Source organism: Carica papaya, chromosome 9 (assembly GCF_054855325.1).
Source record: "Carica papaya isolate Zhongbai chromosome 9, ASM5485532v1, whole genome shotgun sequence".
NCBI lineage: Eukaryota > Viridiplantae > Streptophyta > Magnoliopsida > Brassicales > Caricaceae > Carica > Carica papaya.
Genome location: NC_142317.1, coordinates 21,982,769 through 22,005,627, shown reverse-complemented (window position 1 = coordinate 22,005,627; position 22,859 = coordinate 21,982,769). Strand labels below are relative to the sequence as shown.

General features: G+C 30.5%; 1 long non-coding RNA gene across 1 annotated transcript; it reads right to left on the bottom strand.

Annotated features, from left to right (window-relative positions):
- Positions 1 to 732: 732 nt before the first annotated feature.
- LOC148240183 (uncharacterized) lies at positions 733 to 9,680 on the bottom strand. The gene is made up of 3 exons (XR_015816554.1): positions 9,551 to 9,680; positions 9,420 to 9,468; positions 733 to 783 (listed from the first exon to the last, which is right to left on the bottom strand). It is a non-coding gene; the product is annotated as an uncharacterized LOC148240183 (long non-coding RNA).
- Positions 9,681 to 22,859: the final 13,179 nt, after the last annotated feature.

Sequence of the window (22,859 nt, the reverse complement as noted above, 5' to 3'; positions counted from 1 at the left end):
TTAATCAATAGATTTACTGTAACAACCCCATTTCTCATATAAGAAATGAGTGTTACCACACGTATAAAACTTAATAAATAGTGCATCAATATACTAAAATCTAAAACTCAACCATACATCCCTTGTGCAAAGTTACAGTTAAGGAGGCTCATAAAGTCTTTAATAACGTTTTTATAGTAAATTTTCAGATCTATTTTACAAAAAAATTTCCCAATTTCATAAAAGGATTCTTCTGAATCTTCTTTGACCATGAACTTGCTCTTAGCCTTCCTACTCTGGAATTAATAAAAATGAGTGAGCCACCACTTGCTCAGTAAGAATAATTTAAAACTCCAATTCGAAGATCATAGATAATATACTGATTTAAACCATTACCTTTACCTCAAGCTTATCAGGCCCTTCATCACGATTTAATTTCGTCTCCCTACTACAACTATATCGATCTTACTAGTCGCACGTTTTCACTTTCATATGTGACATCCCAAGTGCTAGTTAAGGCAAATGGGTGTTAGATACAGATTCAGAATAACGAGTACATGATAAAATTTATGTAGCAAAACCAAATCATAATAAATCCCTTACAAATATATATGAGTTTTAAATTCATACATAAATTGAGGACAAAAGTGGCTACAAAATATAAAATATAAGGGTCACTTCTTTCACTATGCTATTAGATTCATCAGGTGTGAAAACAGTCATGCACTCAGACTTGTGGATCTATGAGATCCTCATAAACTTCCAAGGGTAAGTTTGTTAGCGGTTCCTCACTTTCTTCTTCATCTGGGAGGGGGGTATAGAAAGAGTGAGTTTCATATGCTCAATAAGGAAAACAATATTAAATTAACATCGTAAGATTTTAAAAGTTAATTATTTTATCTTACTGTTTAACTTCTTTGTTTACAAATCTCACATTATAAAAAGCACATTTATTTATTAAGAAAATGATACGTTAGCATAGAAAATCAAACATACATCATGCCAGATTTTCGTGTCATACTTTTTGAAGTCATTACAACTTCCATCTTTGAGGGCAAATACAGATTTTCAACTACCTAAGTGGAATGATAAGATCATATACAAATACAACAATTTTCTCAGGCCTATTTTCGGCTGGCCAAACAATGGTACGATCTATGACAATGGCCGTACCAATAGATATATATAGTCATTATATTACTTAGCCACGGGTGACCCCTATAGATAGCGTGACACCACTCTCGTCAGAGGGCATGTCATCATCCACTATGAGTGGTCTTCATAAGTCTTTCCAAACCAGATATGTGAGGGAAAAATAGATACTCCGAAGGGCAAGGGGAATAGATACCCCTTAGAGATAAAAAGCCTAACAAGACACTTGATACAATATGCATGTCAATACAGATACAGTTCGGAGCATATAAGCTTCATTCCACTTTTCTCTTTTTCTTTTCTTTTTACTTTTATTGTTACCGATTACATATTATATTTATTATATGCAAATTCATCAAGTGTCTGCAATTCACATAGCATGCTTGAAAACAAGAACAATTCGACTCATATGAACACAGAGGCATACAAAATAAGCAAATTAACAATCATATTAGATTTTCTTACCTAGAAATACTCCTTAAGACATCGAAAGTAATACTAGATTCCTTACAGAAATCTCTATAATTTCTTCTTTATCGTTCCCCTTTCTTTCACTTCTTCTCTCACTAAATTACTCTATCTCTAAACTTTTGAAAAATAGAAGAAATAGAAGTGTTGAGAGGAAGGTAAGGGGTGGGTAATTTATAGAATTTTGGAATTGTTGGATTCACGCCAAGTGGCAAAATCTGGTAAAAAGAGAGGAGAATAAGATGTTCAGCACAAAAAATGAGGGAACACAAACTCCTCCGCCGCCGGCCGTGGCGCAATGCCCAAGGTAGCGATGGCGCACTGCCCAATGAAGCAGTGCTTTGGCTAGTGCACTACAGGCTAGCCTGCAGGCGCACACACCTACTGCCACGCATGTAGGGCCTAGACGTGCTGGGTGCCATTTACGTAGGTCCTTGGTGCACAGGGCCTATTCGCACAAGCTTGTTGCATGAATGGCACACGCATATTGTGCGGCACATGCCAGGGTGTGAGGTGATGTGAGGATGGCTCACCTATGAGCGATAGGATGCGAGGGCAGGTCCTAACCCCACGGCATGTGCACGCGAAAAAAACATGCGCGTTGTGCACAAGTCCCGTGCGCGCGGAGGAGAGGTGTGCCTTGTGCGCACGTCTTGTGTGTGTGGGCGTGCGGAAGGGACGTACGTGCTGTGCGCATGTCCCGCAGCCACTATGCGCGCAGTCGCACGTGCACAATGCTCAGTACACGCGCGCAAGTGGCCCTCTCGCAGGATTTTTCCCGCGAGCATTTTTTTTTTTGTTTCAAAGTTTTCAAGTTCATTTTTTCTAAATTTTCATTTTAATTCAATTTAACTAATACATAATAATTTAAAATAAAATAAAATAATTAAAATAAAATAAAATATAAATAAAAATTAATTAAATAAATAAAAATCAATCAAAATTACAAATCACGATAAATGTTAAATAGCGTAAATTAATTAAGTTTAAAGTGGCCAAAGGCCCAAATAAATAGAGTTTCTAAATCATTTTAGCACAGTAATAGGCGGGGTGTTATGTCATATATCTCATTTTATTCAAAGGGTGTCCATAATTTACATAACTACATTCTCATAAGTTACTTTTGGTTTATTCACAATTTCATAAACGCAATATCGTATTCATATTAATTACACATGCTAACATATAGAATACCCTTCTTTAAATTCTTATCCACACATAGAATATCATTCTTTAAACACATATCACACATATAATACCTTTTCTTGAACACGTATTCACACATATAATATCCTTCCCTAAACGTGTAGAATACCCTAGCTCATATACATATCCACATAGCAACATATTCTCATCATTCACCAACACAACCAATCACATATGCACATAGACTCATAGAATGATATAATAATTCACACCATCAACATGCATAAAATCATAGCTCCTACAAGTCATAGTTACAGCCATAGTTACAATTCACATCATCCCCTAGGGACATAGTCCTAGTTATTGTAATAATTACGATTCACATCGTCCCCCCTAGTGACAAAGTCATAGTTACATTCATATTTACGATTCACATCGTCCCCCATGGACAAAGTCATAGTTACAGCCAATAAACGATCCATGAGATAGAGTTTATAATCATTCTATAAAAATCCTAAACTGTACATATTTTCGCTTTTCAATGATACGAAAAATCTTTACTGCTAATTTAGGTATTCTCTATCATAATTTGCTTCATATAATACCTTGACATTTCTACTTAATTCATCCTTATTCTATTCTTGGGGCAAGTACTAATTTCATACTTATTCACGCGTAAATTACTCCCAAGTTCTAGAACTCATCAACTTTTAAAATATCTTAATTTATCTAGAATATTAAAAGATGGATCACAATATTTAAACTCTAAATTATTCACATCATAAATGATTCAAATTCCCCACTAATTCATAGTCTCCCAACAATTTCTATGTTTTTCTCATTGTACACATTGCTATCAAAATTTGATCAATCGCGACTTCTCTATAATTTCATAAATAGCTTATTCATTCCATTAATTATTGAACTAAATCGCATATCTACTATTTATTTCAGGCATTATATTCATTAATAATGTTTTATTTTATACAATTTATCTTTTCAAAGTCGTAATGAATTTCCTCAACCCATATTCTAGATCTCAAGCCCATCATAATCATTATTGTTTTCTAACCCATTACTATTCACTGCTTAGAACGTAGTTGACCCTGCTTGTTGGGCTGTAAACTAGGAGCCCATATAATATTTCATTCAAATTTACTTTATTTGCTTTTGGGCTAGAAGCCCAATGAAACAACCCATTTGTTAAGTTCTCAATATTACTAATTCTTTCCTATCTCTATTTATTTTGAATTAATGTAACCCCTCAAACTAAATTTTATCTTCTATCTTAACCCATTCCTAAGGGCTCGGCTCACTTAAATTTTTATTACTCTTATCCCCTTCCTATAGGCTAGACCCACTAGATTTAATTTCCTCTTTTTTTTGTTTAATTTCTTCAGGTTTGGCTCAATTCATCACTGGAATTCCTTTATTCTTCCTACGAGCTCAACCCATTCGAGTTTGCCCTTCCTTTCCCTCTTTATTTATTTATTTATTTATTTTTCCTTTCATTACATTCAATCCACTAAAATTTTAGACCCCTCACTAGGTCCACTTTACTTATGGACTTCATATACCCGACTTCCTTTATAGGTTACACACTTATTATATATTTATATATATTTTTACCCTTTCATTTTAATTTCATTTTCTTCTTCCAAATTAATTACTAAGCCCGTTAAACAAATCCTTCTGGGCTTTGACACGTTAGGGTAAACCAAGCCTAGGCCTCACAAGTACAATCAACCTGACCCACATGAGGCCCCTTTTCATCTTCTTCAATCGTCGAAAACCCTAATTACACTTCACATTCAATTACAGCCGCCATCTTCATCACATAACACAACCAATTCAAGTTTTGCTTAGTCATCACATATTCCTTCGATAGTATCCACAACAATCAATCCTTATTATGATCCTATAACAAATAATTATCTAAATCAAATATATTAGCTTAAATCTAGGGATTTAAAGTATAAACTACTCTTACCCTTGATGACGTGATTCATAGTGATTTCAACTATTCTTCTTTACCCAACCTGCAAAACCCATCACGGATTCATCTTTATTTTTAAAGAAGAAGATATTAAACCAGAGGAAAGGGTGCAACTATGGCTTATTATCTAAAGGCTAGGCTCACCGCGACCTATCTTAGCCTTTCAACGAACAAGACGTCAAAAAATTTTCTCTTTTCCCTTTCACTTTCACATATCGGCCCTCTACTCCTCCTTTCCACCACTGCTCATTTGCTCCAAGGTTTTCTTATTATTATTTTTTTATGAACAAGAACTTTTATATAGTAAATAAGATCAAATCATGGTTGTCTGTTGTGAGATGAGATTTAGACTGTTGATTTTTTTTTTAAAAACAAAAATTAAAACAGAGTTTTTTAAAGCAGATTGATTGATTTATAAAAATTTTAAAATGACCCCAAATCCTATAATTTTAATCATTTGGGCTTCTATTCAATTACAGAGTAGATAAACTCCCAAATTTGCTTTCAGTTTGGTCATTTTCCCAATTTCATTATTTATTATTATTATTATTTTTAGATTACATTTTATATTTTTATATTTTTAGAATCCCTTTTTTTTACTTTTGAAAATTCACTTAATGCTTAAATAAACTCTCTAGAGCATGAAGTTGCATTCAAATTTTAACTTATGCGAGACGAGTCATTATAATCTTCTCCCCATATAAAAAATTTGGTCCTTCAAATTTGTAGTAATTAGGTGATTCAGAAATATCCTTGCTTATTTCCAAGTTTCCTCTTTAACCTAATCATTTCGTTACAATATTATCACTTATAAGATCTCTTTAGTTATTAATCCGTTCCTTTCTAATTTAGGTAAGAAACGTATAATTGTTAAGAATTTGTTTCTTAATTCCAAATATTTTAATACTTAGGGTTTGTTGGTATCTCCCTATAGTTTCTTCAAGAACATTTGATCTGGCAAAAGGATTACCATCTTGGACTATATTGATCCTTAAAATTCATTAAAGCATAATATCTCCCAGCCACATTATATGCAATTGTCATTACATCCACATGGTTTTATCATTATAATAATCTCTCAACAATATATATCACATCTAATTTCAGCACAAGAATAAATTTTAATTATCTAAATAACTTCAATAACATAGCATGTTTATAACCTCTAGAATTTCATGAACCTCATTTAAATTATTATTTTTCAACTTTTGAACATTAGTATGTGATTATTTAGAATATACCATATATGTCTTTTAATAAAATCTCTGGTTATCATATGGGACTATCTTTATCCTCAAAATGCATCAAAGCGTAGTGTTATACCATTATATTATATGCGATTGTTATTTTTATTTGACATGACTTGGGAACATCATTCCTAGTTTAATAATTATCATAAGAATTTCTCAGTAACTATATATCATATCTTAAATTCATCTCTTTTTTTTTTTGTAATCTCAATGTTATAGTATATTTCTAATCTCTTAATAATATATCTCATATCCTCTATTTTTCATAAATGTATTTACTCAATTACCTAAGCAACCTCGATGTCATGATAAATTTAGGGTATCCCAAAATTCATGTGTCCAAATTATTTTGAATACTTTCTAATTTTTTGAAATTATTTTGTGATTAGCTGGCATATGTTATCTATGTACTTGGTCCTACTTAAATGTGAAGATTTATAGAGATGAGGGTTTAACCTTAGCATTTCATTTTCTGCTCAAAACTCTTAAGAATAGGTAAGCATTAAGTTTTAATAGGTGTGGTGATTTTCTGACTTCCAAATATTATTCATAGATTCGATATGATGTTAGGATATTTAAGACTTTTTTTTTTGTTGTGGTGAGTCGATATTCTAGTAAATTATTCATTACTGAATTATATTGTCTCTCTAAAGTCATGAAAATTTAAACGATATAAAAAATACCTCAATACTTAATTGACCCCCTTTTTTTAAAAAAAAAGGTCCACTACACAATACATAGTGAGTTATTAAGTCCATATTTATTATCGACAATCATTAGGAGTTCCTTAGGTGGAAGGATTATCTAAGAGTCTTGCTAGTAGTGAGTGAATTTAGTCTTTAAGTTCTTCTAAGACTAGGTTTGACTTCCATGATTTTCGTGTGATCATCCAAGAGTATAGTCTTAGGGCGTGAGTTTCATGTTCATCCTATTAACAATTTCTCTTTGTTGGTCCTGAGAGAAATCTTTCATATGTATGGTTTGTTATGGCTCCACACTATGCTTCCACTGCGTCACTCAGATAATATCTACCCTAGAGGTTTGAATTAATATGTTGACACCTTGTATCATCTTTTACATCCCTGTTAAGGGTAAAGAAAACATGTTTTGATTTATTATCATATTATTAATAGTGTGTTGTCATAACATGTCCTTATGGTATTCTCTTTTTCCTTGGAAATTTACTTTGGAATGAATAAAAAGTGTCAGGAAGAAGAATTCCAGTTAAGTGTACTCTGTCTCATCCAAGACAAAAGTCTTTTAATCTATCAAGCACATGAGGATTTAAGGTCCAATGGTTTCTGACCTCAATACAACTCCCGTGTGGCACCTTGATAAGAATTTATATAAGTAGAATATTTATTATTACTATTCTATAAATATATATTTGAACCTCAAAAACATATTTAAGTCTCTAATGCTTATTCAATTTTTTAAATATTTTTATATATGATTTATTGGTTTAAAGGATTGTATTTTCTTTCAGGTCTGTAGCAAACTTAGAGAAATCCTAATTAACTGTATTTTATTTCATTTAGTAGGAGTTTTCATACTCACCAAGCTCATGATTTACTCAATCTCCCAAAATGCTTTTATCCGTTAAGCATATGATTGTTTAATGACTAAGAATCTTGAATCAATTTTGTAATCCCTATGTGGAAACTTGGAAAGAGTTTGAACATGTAGCGTATCCATTCTTCCCAGAGAATATTCATGAAGAATTTCCAAAGACCATCAAGGTCTTAATATTTATTTGGTCACCTAACATTCTCTTTCCCCTTTTTTTTTCCTTTTTTATGTCTCTCGTGACCTAGAGGAGTTCCTTCCAACCATAGTTATGATTCAAATCATCCCCCAAGGACACCATCATAGTTATAGTCATAGTTACTATTAATATCGTCCCTAAGGAGTTAGCCATAGTTACCGTCATAGTTATAATTTACATCGTCTGATAAGGACACAATCATAGTTACAATCATATTTATGATTCACGTCGTCACCTAAGGACACAGTCATAGTTATAGTCAATAAATGGTCAATGAGATAGAGTTCATAATTATTCCATACTGATCCTGAACTACATATATATTCACTTTTCAATGATACAAAAAATCTTTACTGCTAATCCTAGGTATTCTCTATGATATTTTATATCATATAATACCTTGACATTTCTACTTAATTCATCCTCATTCTATTCTTGTGGGGAGTCTTAATTTCATACTTATTCAAGCGTAAATTACTCCCAAGTTCTAGAACTCATCAACTTCTAAAATATCTTAATTTATCTAGAATATTAAAGATGGATCACAACATTTAAACTCTAAATTATTCACATAATAAATTATTCAACTTCTCACTAATTCATAGTCACCCAACAATTTCTATGTTTTTCTCATTGTACACATTATTATAAAAATTTGATTAATCGCGACTTCCCTATAATTTTGTAAATAGCTTATTCACTCCATTAATTATTAAACCAAATCACCTATCTAATATTTATTTAAGGCATTATATTCATTGCCTGAAATGTAGTTGACCCTGCTTGTTGGGTTGTAAACTTGGAGCCCATATAATATTTCATTCAACTTTACTTTATTTGCTTATGGGCTAGAAGCTCAATGAAACAACCCATTGTTAATTTCTCAATATTACTAATTCTTTCCTATCTCCGTTTGTTTTGAATTAATGTAACCCCTCAAACTAAATTTTATCCTTCTGTCTTAACCCATTCCTAAGGGCTGGGCTCACAGTAATTTTAATTACCCTTATCCCCTTCCTATAGGCTAGACCCACTAGATTTAATTTTCTTCTTTTTTTGCTTAATTTCTTCAGGTTTGTCCCAATTCACCACTGGAATTCCTTTATTCTTCCTACGGGCTCAACCCATTTGAGCTGGGCTTTCCTTTCCCTCTTTACATGTTTATTTATTTTTCCTTTCATTAGATTCAATCCACTAAAAGTTTGGACCCCTCACTAGGCCCACTTTACTTATGAACTTCATATACTTGACTTTCTCTATAGGTAACATATTTGTTATATATTTATATATATTTTTACCCTTTCATTTCAATTTCATTTTGCTCTTCCAAATTAATTACTAAGCCTTTCCTACAAATCCTTATGGGCCCGGACCCGTTAGGGTAAACCGAGCCTATGCCTCACAGGTACAATCAACCCAACCTACTTGGAGCCCCTTTCATCTTCTTCAACCTTTGAAAACCCTAATTGCACTTCACATTTAATTCCAGCTGCCATCTTCATCACATAACACAACACAGTTCAAGTTTCGCTCAGTCATCACATATTCCTTAAATAGTATCCAAAATAATCAATCCTTATTATTTATGATCCTATAATAAATAATTATCTAAATAAAATATATTAGCTTAAATCTAGGCATTTAGAGTATAAATTACTCTTACCCTTGGTGAGGTGATTCATAGGAGTTTCAACTACTCTTCTTTACCCAACCTACAAAACCCATCACTGATTTGTCTTTATTTACAAAAGAAGAAGATATTGAATGAGAGGAAAGTGTGCAACTACGGCTTACCAGCTGAAGGCTAGCCTCACCGCGACCTACCTTAGCCTTTCAACGAATAAGACGCCAAAAAATCTTCTCTCTTCCCTTTCACTTTCATGTATCTCCCCTCTACTCCTCCTTTCTGCCGCAGCTCATTTGCTCCTAGGGTTTGTTATTATTATTTTGTTCTGAACAGAAACTTTTATATAGTAAATAAGATCAAATTATGGCCGTCTATTGCGAGATGAGATCTAGACCGTTGATTTTCTTAAAAAAAAATCAAAACCGTGTCATTTTGAAGCAGATAGGGTGATTTTTTAAAAAATTTTGGAATGATCCCAAATCTTGTAATCTTCATCATTTGGGCTTCTATTTAATTATGGCGTAGAATAAACTCACAAATTTGTTTTCAATTTGGTCATTTTCCCAATTTTATTATTTATTCTTATTATTATTTTTAGATTTAGATTTTGATTTTAAAATCTTTATTATTATTATTATTATTATTATTATTATTATTATTACTCACTAAATGGGGTATGTATGGTGATGTAGTTAGAAGCAAGAACCACCCCTTGCAAGTGCAAATGCACTTCTTTAAATTAAGGTACTCTAGCTTCTTACAACTTATTTAATTCAATTCTTACTTAGTTTTTTTAATCACTTAATCTTTTAATTTGAATAGTTGTAGTAAATGGAGAATAATACTCTCGAATACTTTGCTATTGTAACAAATACAATTTTTTTAACTAATTCAATTTGATTTTAAATAAATTAAGAATAAAATAAAATTTATATTTTTCTACTGTAACTTAACTAAAGCAATTATTATCCTTTATTTAATTTATAAAAGTTAACTTCAATATTTAATTTTTAACTATTAGTATTTTATCTATTTCCATCTCTTTCAATAACAATATTATAAAGTAATTATGTTTTCTTTTGTTGGGCGGATAGGGTGGATAAAAGCTTCATAAAAATCAAAACCAATAAAATCTCTACAGGTTGTAATAAGTATTCCTTTTCATGGAAAACAAATTTAAACTCTAACTTATTTTATATTTGTGGTGATGCCGTGATTAAATTGAGTTAAATCTCAACATGCCTATTATGTTTTTAGGTGAAAGAAATATTTCATGATTATTAGGTTCCCTTAGTTAAGGGAACTACCATAGGTCAAAATCTCGATCTAATTTTTAATTTTTTAATTTTTTAATTTGAAACTCAAACTTATTTTGTAGAGATAGCTATAAACTAAAGGATATTATTTCAAAAAATTATAAATTTTATTGCTGTTGGTTGAGATGAATCATTGATATTTAATAGTTTCATGTAAAAATATTTTGGTGAGAAAAGATAGAAGAATTTACCTTAGACACTTACTTTCTATACAAATAGGAATTGAAGTTTGAGGATACATTATAAGGATTGAGGTGTGCACTAGGTCAATCAGATCAGGCAAGTATAAAAAAGAGCTTTTTGACATGTTAATTGAATGATACAATAAGTTTAGCTGTAGATCATAGATTTTATTAATTTGCACAACTAGAAAAGTAGAAGTTAGAAATCTTTCAACAAAATTTTAGAAAAAGTGAAAGTGAAAGAAAAGAGATAAAAAGGAGAGCAATAGAGAAATGTAGCAATAAGATAGGAAAGAGTAAATGAGCTAACTATTTATAAGGTAAACATAGGATGATATCATTGAAAAAGAGAAACTAGCCACTAACATCCATTAACATGGAAACATGCATTTCAAGCACAAAAAATGCCCCATTAAAGTTTGTGACAATTGTTCATTTATCACAATTAAGCACACACTACAATGAATTTTTTATGAATTTTTGTAAATTATCATAAATATGGTGTTTGAATAGTTAAAATTCTTACATTTTTCTTGAAGACAACAAGTCTAAATCTTATTAAAATATAAAATTTATCACTTTTTAAATGTAATTATATGGATTAATGATGATTTATTTATAATATTTGATTCAATAGAATCAAAAGATTTAACTTATGACTGTGTTGGTAGAGATATAGTAATTAAATTGGATTTTGTTGTAAAGAGTCATGACATATCCAACGAAAATAATATTCTGTAACGACTAGATTCTTTTAATTAGAACAATTATAATAAGCGAAAAAATCCGAATTAGCATTTTTCTTAAATTATTTATTAACATAAATATTAAAGAAGAATAAATAGACTTGGATTCTATACTAAAATTTTTATTATTAATTATTTCAATAGTAATTATGATATCGTTCATGAAGGATAAATTTTTTTTTCACATAAAAACTCTTAACGAAAGAAGAAAGAGGAAAACATTAATTTTTTAATAAAAATTTAAAGAATCTCCCTTCTATCCTGCTTCGGCCGAGATACTCATCTCTTCTTTCCTTCCCCCTATCCCTGAGATACTTGTCGGGATATTCGCCCATGATTCCATCAATTTTTTCCCCTATTCATCTCATAACCATTTGCTCATTGGAGCGGGTTTCTGTAAGGGATTTGCGTGGAGGGATTCATCCCACTCCTGCTGTAGTGGTGCCACACTTGAATGGATGTGGAGTTTGCAGAAGGATTCTAAGTGCCCTAACCAACCGCACAATAGAATAAAGGTAGGCATTCATATTTGAAGATTGCAAATGTTGATTCCCCATTTCTTAAGTGGAGCCTCATTCTTCTGAACTGAGGCTTCCGAACATCAATGGCCGCCTAAACCCCAGATAACCCCCATCCCAGCCATAGAATATGAACGTGTGTCATAGTCAACAAAGCTCCCTAACAATTTCCCAAACTACCTAGCCATTGTTTTTGATACACAATTTGATGGGAGTGAGAGAATCTATATCTAGAAGAGGCTCGTGTCAATAGCTACTTTCATTAGATATTCTCCTTCCCTAAGGTAGTGCACAACCAACAAATGGTTGTTAAAAGTCCACGGCCCTCTGTTGAGCACTTTTTTGATATATACTTTACAGAAAAATCTATATAAGTAACAGTTAGAACTAAGATCCACAATATTTACTCCCCTTATCAGCCTCCAAAAGTCTGCCAATGTATTCTTCATCAGTTCAAACTTCACAACTACTTTTATCAAGAATCTTCTCACCAAACAGAGGTCATACAACTTTTATTGTTCAGGAACAAGTTTAGTTAAGTCCTAGCCCCCATCCTCGTCCTCTGTGATTGACAATGATGCCACACCAACCACTGTATCCATTGGTCACCCCTTACGTGCCAATCAACAGACTATTGAGAGAAACAACAATAACTTGTCTATGGTTCAAAAAGGTCTCACTACTGGAAACAATACCTCTTGCAACCAAACAAAGAAAATAGAGAAGAGGGTCATCCAACACTAACTTGGAACTAAACCAAGTAAATTCCTATTTACATTCTATTTACATTTGTAAGTTTTAAAACCTAATCCTCATAGTAAAGAGGGGAGGTAATTAACTCTATCATATGGAATGAAGAAATCATCAGGGCATATTAATTTTTTGTTCTAAAAGTGGTTTGAATAGTCATATGTGCTCATCTGCTATTTATTTCAAGCAATTGAAATATTGTCTTTATGGCTCACTTGAAATGGTAATGGACATTTGGTATTCGATTTTTGATTTTTTGGAGCAAAAGAGTGGTTGTACAAAATAATTCTGCACATGGTGTAATAGGGGCTTATTCCAACAACTATGTTGGAAGCAAAATTATAAAACTAAATCGATTTGGGAAACAATATTAGAAGTTTTAAAATAAAGCTAGGATTAAGTACTTGACAAGCTTGAGTTAAATTGATATCATATCTTGGTGCTTCTCAAGTGAATTTCTGGGAGGCTTAATAAGTGTATGATTCCAATCTGGTTGATTCAGAAAATGTTCAATTGTTGGAATTATTACTCATTGTATTTTTGGTTGCTTCTGAATGGTGCAACTCCCTAGAATGATGGAGATTGTATAGTTTATAGCTTATATTTTTTGAGATAGTTCATAGCTTACATGCTTTACACCATGGAGTTATTGTTTACGCATTAAGTATGTTTGTAACATGTTGGTGGAAATAGCAGATTATGATCTAACTCACTAGCCTACATGAATCGACCATTATTTAAATTTATAAATTGGTAACTAATATATCTTATTTGTTTACCTTCTTTTCTTGTGGTATCTCTAGTTAATCCTTAATTTTTTTTCTTACAACCACTATTTTATTATGCCTTACTCTGTGCACATGAATTGCTTGCTCTTAAATGGATTTGTTGATCTTATCCAGGCACTAAATAATCACCTACTTGCTTTTTCATTCCACATCAGGGAGTATTATTGGATTGATTTGTGAAAACTAAATGAGATTTATTGTTACAAGACTGAGGAGTACTCATATGATGCAGTTAATAAGTTCAACATTTACCTTGATCAAAATTCTCCTTGGTTGGTGGAATGGATGCCTAATAAAGGAGGTTATCTAATTGGAAACTTACAGGCGACACATGGATTTCCAATTTTTTTCTCTAGGACACATGTGGTCTATTGTAAGAAGTTTGGCAATAGCTGATCAATCACATGCCATAGTGGATCTTATTGAAGTGAAATGGGAAGATTTAGTAACAGACATGCCATTCAAGATATGTTATCTCACTCTTGAAGGTTAGGAGCGCAAATAATCACTTATAGTGATGCAAAAAACACATAAGATATTTGCTCTCATATTATTTATTTATGATCTATTTCTTCATTATCTTTAACATTTCTCACTACATTTCCTTCTTATGCAGGCCTTGGTCTTACTATAATGGTGGTTCTTGGCCAAACTCTGTTATGGCAGGTTAGTTTGTTATGATTAAATATTCTCTCTGTTGCTAATTTTTTTTCATTGCTCCAAAGAACCCTTTGTAGAAGTTATATTTAGGTATAAGTTTCCTGAGTTATCATGCTTGGATCCAATATGATATGACACATTGTTGATGTTTTATAAAATAAAGCAATAATAAAGGAATGAAGGCAGTGCGGCTTAAGATTTTAAAAATGAACTTTTTACAGCTTACTGTTGTAGCCATAAAGATGAAAAGACCAGAAATCGCTGCAAGAGCTATTGAAGTTGCTAAAAAACGCATATTAAGAGACAAATAGCTTGAATACTTTGACACAAAAAGAGGAAGGTTCATCAAAAAACAAGCACGGTTATTCCAAACATGGTTAATTGTTGGATACCTTGTGGTTAAGCTTCTACTTGTAGACCCAAGTGCAGCCAAAATTTTTATAACTAAAGAGGATTCTAAGCTTGTCAATGCCTTCTCTTGCATGATAAGTGTTAACCCCAAGAGAAAGTGTTGTCGGAAGAACTCCTGAAAGGCTTATAAAATATAAGAATATGAAGTTGCTTTCACACAAGGATAGGTAACTTCAATTTGTGGCTCAACTTACTTATATGAAAAACTTAAATGTATAACAATCAACTTTTGAGCAATGATTCGTGTATCATAGGATCTTAATTTAAAGATGATATGTTGATTTAGGATTAGCATTAGCTTGAAACATCTTCCTAGATTGGAGATTAAACAAATTGTTTCTTGTTTACAGACTTTATATCATATACATAGTACTATAGGAGTGAAAGGCATTCAAAATCGGGAATACCCTTACATTATTTTAACTCTACTATTCGATTATGACATTTTCTATATCTTGTAAATCATTTTGGATTGGTTATGGTATTTTTCGGTCTCATAAATCATCACCGTGCCATTTAAATTAATGCTTGACAATAGAACTTTTTAATACATTTCCTCGGTTGAGTCCAGATCAGTTGAAAAAATTCAACTGCTATGTAAAGCATTGTCTGAGAGAGTGATTAGAGAGTGATGATAAGATATTTCTTGCAAACTCATATTTTATTCATTACATAGTTTTGCATTACTACAGAGTTGTAAGTTTTTAATTTTTAGCATCAGCTCATAAAGGAAACTAAACATATAGCATTCAACAACTTTTGCTTCATTTGGTTCTAGCATTAGCCACGATCTTTCTCTCAATCTATACCACAAAAAATATCAAAAACAAAAAAATAAATATATTACTAATAACAATAGAAATTAACCTCATATATATGTATATATTTTCAATTTGTACATGAAGAAATTACGAAAAAATTTTAGGTTGTGGGTCACAGTGAGAAACTATATTGTAAAAATAGATATAGTATAGTATAGTATTAGAAGTTAAAATATTTGTATACGTATCTAATTGTCCCATTGGCTTTAATTTCTAAACAAGTTTAATCATTTTCTTAAGAAATTTAATTGCTACATTTCTCCAATATTTTAATATTTAATAATATATTACAATTTTAATATTTAAACTCTCTTATTTATGTTTTTTGAGAACTCAATTCTAGTTGATCTTCCATATATGAAGGATTATGAAATAAAATTTCATTCAGTGAATTCAAGCTAAAAATATGAGTGGTTCAAAAATAAAATTAATGAATATATACCTCATTCAGCTGTAAAGGATTACTAGTAACTACAAAAAAAGTAAAAATTGAACCGAATGAACAAGACATATTTAATACCGCTTAACGTAAGTACAAGTATATACTTTTGGACATATTTAATTTAGATTGTACTTTTATATTTTTCTGTTATTTAGGGTAGAGAGGTAATTTCATGAAAAGTCAAATATGTGATTTGAGTTAGTTTGTAGTCTGAAACTTAGGAATTGTTGGAAGAATATGACTCCTTATAACGAATCTACTTTATAATTACTATCTAATTGTGCGTTATGCGTTAGGAAAAAAAAAAAGAGAACTTACCTCTATAATGCTTCCAGTCTAGCTCTTGCTTTCCTATTTCATTTCCTTATGTTTTTCCTCCTCTTTCTCCCGATTATTTTCTAACTCTTCTTATATTTCTAGATCACCTAAAATTGATCACATCGTAACACAATAACAAATGTGAGGATAAGATTACGAAGAAATTATATTGTGGTGAAGAAATTAATAGAAATAATTTTATAAAAAAACTATCTTATTTTTTTCTATCTAAATATTGCATCGTAAATATAAATCATAGCATTAAAGAAAGATTGAAAGAAAAGTCAAAAGCATCAAGAAAGAAAAAAAACATAAAAGCATCATAATCTATTTTTAAACTTATGTAATCAAATATTTTAGAGTTTTAACATTATTTTTCATTCTAAAGTATGTAATCTTTAAAAGAATTATTATAAGATTATACTTAAAAAATATCTAAATATAGAGAATTGAATGCTTACTAGGAGTCAAAATTTAGAGATTTCTTTCTACATTACTCTTCAAAATTTAAAAATTAAAGAGATGGAAATCTTATTTTCATTATTTTGAACTTACGTAATAAAATATTTTAGAGTTTTAACATTTTTTTCATTATGTTTTTTATAAAAAAACTGTTATAAGATTACACTTAAAGAATAATAAATTTAAAGAATAGAAGGCTTATTAGAAGTTAATGTTTAAAGATTTCTTTTCTTCATTAGTCTTTAAAATTTAAAAATTTGATTACTACTTAAGCAATTAAAGAGATACAAATCTTCTTTTCAAAAACTAAATATATAAATATATAATTATATTTAAGAAGAGGTTATTAGTTCCTACCTTAATTATTAAAAGTAAAAATATTGATTATGCCTCAATTATCAAAAACTATTTTGTAACCTCTATTTAATTTAGGGATTTCGTTGCCATCCTCAACGATTCTGATGGTTCCTCCTTCACTTTAAAAGAGGACGTCAGGCTGCAGGGGAAGAGGGAGAGGAAGAAAATTCGCAGCAAGGGTAAACTGAAAGGAAGATTTTGTGTGATTCTTCAATCAGATTAATCAGCTAGTGGTGGAATCAGGAGCAGAACATGGGAGGAATCCGTTAATCAGATTAATGCAGTCACTGAGAGCAAAGGTAAGTGAAATTTGACTCTCACCACTTGAGTAGAATCTTCTAAATTCTTTGAGATATTTTTTGGAAAGAAATGAGTTGATTTGGGAATAGGGATATTTTTTTGAAATCATATTAGAACCAGGAGTAAAAATAAAAAAAATGGAGAGTGAGATCTAAGGACAAACGGAAGATCGGACGAAATGATGGAATTATTGTGTGGACAGCTATGAGGAGAGGACAGAGGAGATATGCTAGAAACATTGGAGGAAAATTGAAAGGATGGGAATGTGAGAGGAATAGGAAATAAAAAAAAGGGGGAAATAGTGGTCTGAATATGATGTCTGTTTACAAATTATTATTTTGTTATCTTTTGTATTTAATTCCCTTGACATTTGTTTGGAAAATAGTGGTATTGTTGAGCATAAACAGGGAAACAAACTGGAAAAGGATTAAAAAATAAATAAATATAAAATTCTGGGAGGCAAATCTAGGTGAGCAGAGACAATATTCTCTGTGAGGGTGAAAGTGATGTTGTTTGGAAGTAGGAATAGGATTAACAACAGAAAAGACAAACTCTGGGAGACAATCTGGGTGAGGAGAGGCAGTGTTCTCTATGATGCACATGTAGGAAAGGATGAACTACACAAACTTTAATTAGATGTTTTCTTGATTTTAGATAGATGTAATGGTTGACCCTTATAGTCGAGGGATGTGAACACTATGCTTCGACGTACTTATTTTTAATTGGAGATAGAAGTTTATTGTATTTTTCATGCTGGGAATATAAGTTCTTACAGTACCCCGACTCCCTATGGAGGTATGAGTTGTTACAGCTCTTATCCAATCATTTCAAATAGGAGGATCAAAGCACACAACTCCTCTACATGATCCATTCGATGGAACAAGAGATTTAGTGCTTAACAATTGATCTATTTTTCTCTTATTTATTTACTGATCATGTATATATATCAATGTCGTTGATTGATTTGCATTCAATTTTTTTTAAAAGGATATCATAAATCACTTTCTTATAGCAATGTATGAAATGAAAGGAGATTCTAGTTGCGGTCCTAATTATTTCTATGACTTGCTTTCCACCTTCATGGCTAAATCTGAAATCACCTTATCAAACATGGATAAAGCTTTGTATGTGTATGTAATATATATCTCGATATAGATTTGAGTAGTTATTAACCATATTTGATTAATTGATGGGTTTAGTTATTTGGTTTTCTTCTCTTAATTAGCAAGGACAAATTATCTTATGCGGATTTCCCTAAGATTTATGCACTTCGCATCAAGATTAAAGGAGCCTCCTCAAGGTACATAAGTAATACTAATCATCACAACTTAAAACTCTTTAATTTGGAGTATTTATGTGTATTATTATTGATCTTAAAATAAATATTTAATAATAAAAATTCTCAAGTACAATTTTTGCTAGTAAAAAATTGTACATTTTAATATTTAAATGATATGTTCTGAGATGTATAGCCTAATTTGAACTCATACTCTTATAGATAAGGATGAAAGTACTTAGATATCAACCTAAAAGATAAATAATTATTAATTTAATTAACTATACATGTGTATAATTAATTAATTAAATAATTAGTTTAATAGCTTGTGTGTTTCCTCTTTTACAAGAGATTATAAGTTCGAGTCAGATTGTATTTTTATGTGTATCATCATTTGAAAGTTATTTGTATTGTATTGTAATTAGTGTATATCACTTGACTAATCTCGAGTCAAATTGTATTTTTATGTGTATTCTTACTTGGAGATTATTTGTATTGTGTTATGATTGATGCATATAACTTAATTAATAGATGTAGCCAATTTTTGTTTTTTAAAAAATAATTAGTTGATATTAATTGTAGCATTCGCACTTGTCAAATGGCATTGAAATGTGAGGAATTTGTCAAGGCATTTGATAAAAAGAGTAAAGAAGGGTAGTAAATGAATTTTATACTTATTTTTTATTGGAGATATTACTAATATATCTCTTTTTTGAGTTTTTTTTTTAATTTCTTTTTTTGAATAAAAATTGCATGGAAGAATTAGATGCAAACATGAATTCTCATTAGTGAAGGAAAAAATGAAAATCCCTCTTAAGATAATATTTTATTTTATATATACTATAAAATTTTATTTTCATGGATATCTTTTTTTTTTTTGGGACTTTGTGAAATTTTTAACTGAATTTAAATTTGCATACTTATACAGCATGAGTTTTACTTCATTAAAAATCTGTTTGGTCCGTTGCATAATTATAGGCATTGATAATTATAAGGAATTATAACAATATGATAGTAGTTAAAACTCTTATGTTCTATTTAAAATTTATAAGTTTAACATTAATTAAAAATGTAGAATATTGTATACTGTATAAGTCTGTAAATTTAAATTCAATTAAAAATTTTACGAAATCTATAAGAGAAAAAGATATATATGAAAATAAATTTTATAAAATATATAAAATAAAATATCACCTCAAGAAGGATTTTTATTTTTTCCTTCATTACTGAGAATTCATGTTTTGTTGCATTCATTGCCTAGGCCACCTTTTTAAAAAAAATTTTAAAATTTCTTTAAAAAAAATCAGTAAAGAAATATATAAATAATATGTACAATAAAAAATAAATATGAAATTTATTTACTAATTGATTTGATTTATGACATCGTCAATTATATATGAAAGTTTACCCTTCCTTACTCATTTCATCGGATGCCTTGACACGTGTGTGTATATATATATATATATAAACATATAATTCATATATATGATGGTGTATGAGCAATCATATGTGGCACAAATCATATGTGGTACCAATAAGTATGAAATTCATTTGTGATCGGTGGTCGTGTTTACTCACTAAGTTATGTCCTAACGGTGATCTTAACGTCCTCCATCAAAGGCAGCGAAATAAACACTTCAACAAAGCTGTTGCCCGGTATGTACATACAACAACATTAATTATTTATATCTATAAAAATATATTATATGATTATATAATCGTTAATTTATTATTATGATATTCAGCGCAATTAGTATTGTGATATACATACAAAAATTATCTATACACACACACACATATATATATATTGATAAATTGAGAAGGTTATATATATATATATATATATATACATATATATGTAGACACACACATTATATATTTATATAATTCCCAATTATAAGTATCTTCTTTGAAGTTTCTAACCTTTCCCCTTTGCACCTTCTTGATTCTATCATATTTATTCATAAATATATATATATGTATATATAGATACCATATTCATTTTCATCTTTATTAATTAATAAAATCTTCTTTTCATATTTTAATATGGTCATAAAATGTTAAAGTATAAGAGCCAAATTCAAATATGAAGGAATTTGGTTTACAAGTTCATGAACCTATTTATATATTAATAAATTATTTATTTATATATTTTTACTAATCCACGTAATATTACAAGAAATAATTATATTTTAATAGTATATTAAACATATTCTTAAATATATTAAGTAGTATAAAGTATTAAAATTTTCAACAAGCTATTCGCATAACTTACCAAACTCTATTTCATATATTTTGAACTTATTTAAATTTATTCATTTATTTATTTTTTGAAAAGATTTGTGACCCTCTCCTTTTTGCACAGGTTTTATGCATTTAATCTAGTATAGATTTTGTTTTACTTAGTTATATGGCAAATTTTGTACCAAGTACAAATTTTGTACTTGATGAATATTTCTCTGAGTTTAGGTTATTACTTGAGGATGTTTAAGCTTTCATTTTGCATTTTGTTTCCTTTCTTAGTTGGATTCAAAAGTATAATAAGAATAATACATGGCTTAGTTAGAGATGAGTAAGGACTTATGAAAGATAGATAATTGTTCATGAACCTCCTCAGTTTTTGCTTCACTTACTTGAGCATGATGGTTTTGGTCATTTACATGAGCATGATGGTTTTTGTTGTTAATTAATAATGATTTTATCTTTTAAAAAATAATATTATATTGGATGCTATTGTATTGACTTCCATTATATAAGTTGATTCAGGACTAAAAATAGATACTATTAAACTTATAGTTCAATCAAATAATAAAATAGAACCTAATTTGAATGAATTATTTAATATTATAATAAATAAGTGAATCAAATTATGTATATTTATTGTTTAAAATATAGTATTTGATGACCAATTGTGAGAACTTACACTTTAGTGAATAATGAGTGGCGATTGATGGTGACAACAATGAAATGCAACCAGCACAAAAATAAAAGCTTTGGTATCTTGTGAAAAAGTAGATCACATTTTCTTTAGGTTTTAAGACAAAGATGAACTATTTTATTTTTAAATTTTTTTGGTATTCTTTGTTGTTGATATAAAAGTTAAACAACTTTTTTTTTTCAAGTAAAGAAACAGATAGGGTGGGCACAAAATGGACACATGAATTTCTCTATTTATGGCATATTACCTAGCAACATTTCAATTTTGTTATAGTCTGAATCAACCACTAAAATTATATCGTCTATTGTCTAATTTTTAGCTGTAATAGGACTATAATATCCACTTAAAGGAAAAGAAATGAAAATAAAATTTAGAGTTTGGGTATAAATGAAAGAAATTTTCAAAAATTTAAGCTTTTAAGTAAATTAGGGACTTAAATGAAAGTAGGTAAGAAAAAAAGAGGTAAAAACATAACTAAGGATAAGTGGAAGGGGGAAGAGAAAATAAGGAGAATTGACGGCCTAGATTGGACCGCTTGAGGAGATCAGATGGAGGAGATTTAAAAGAAAAGGGACGGCCCAGATGGAGTCATGAAGATCCAACGGTTGAAGGAACGGGTATAAAAAGGGAAGAGATTAGGGTTTTCTCTTCATTTTAAAGAGTAGCCGAAAAAAAAAGAGGGAGAAGAGAAAATAGCAATCGGGAAGAGAAGGATGAAGAGAGAGTCATGTGGGGAAGCGGAGAGGAAGAAAAAAGGAGAGGGAAGGAAAAGGGAAGGGAAAGGAGAAAAAAAGGAGGAAGGAGAAGAAAAGATAGGAGGGGCCGAGCGGGAAAAAAAGGGGAGCCAAAGAGCGACCGCCATGAGAGAGGAAGAAAAGAAGAGAGGGGCGGAGGCAGGAGAGTGTGGAAGCTGAAACAAAAGGAAGAAGGAGGAAGAGGAAACGATCGAGACGCCATATGAAGGGGGAGACCGAGGCAAGCGAGGTAAAGTTCGTCTTTTTCATCTTTTCTTCCCCTATTTCCATTCAATCTATTTCTACTTTGCAGTAATCAATTTTTTAGGCATAAAAATCACCATTCTAATTGAAAGCATGCAAGGGAGCCGTGGGTGACTGAGAGGAAGCGATCGGGAGCAAAGCCGGGGCTAAATCGCCCACGTCGAAAGGTAAAATCGTTCTATTTTAATGTTTT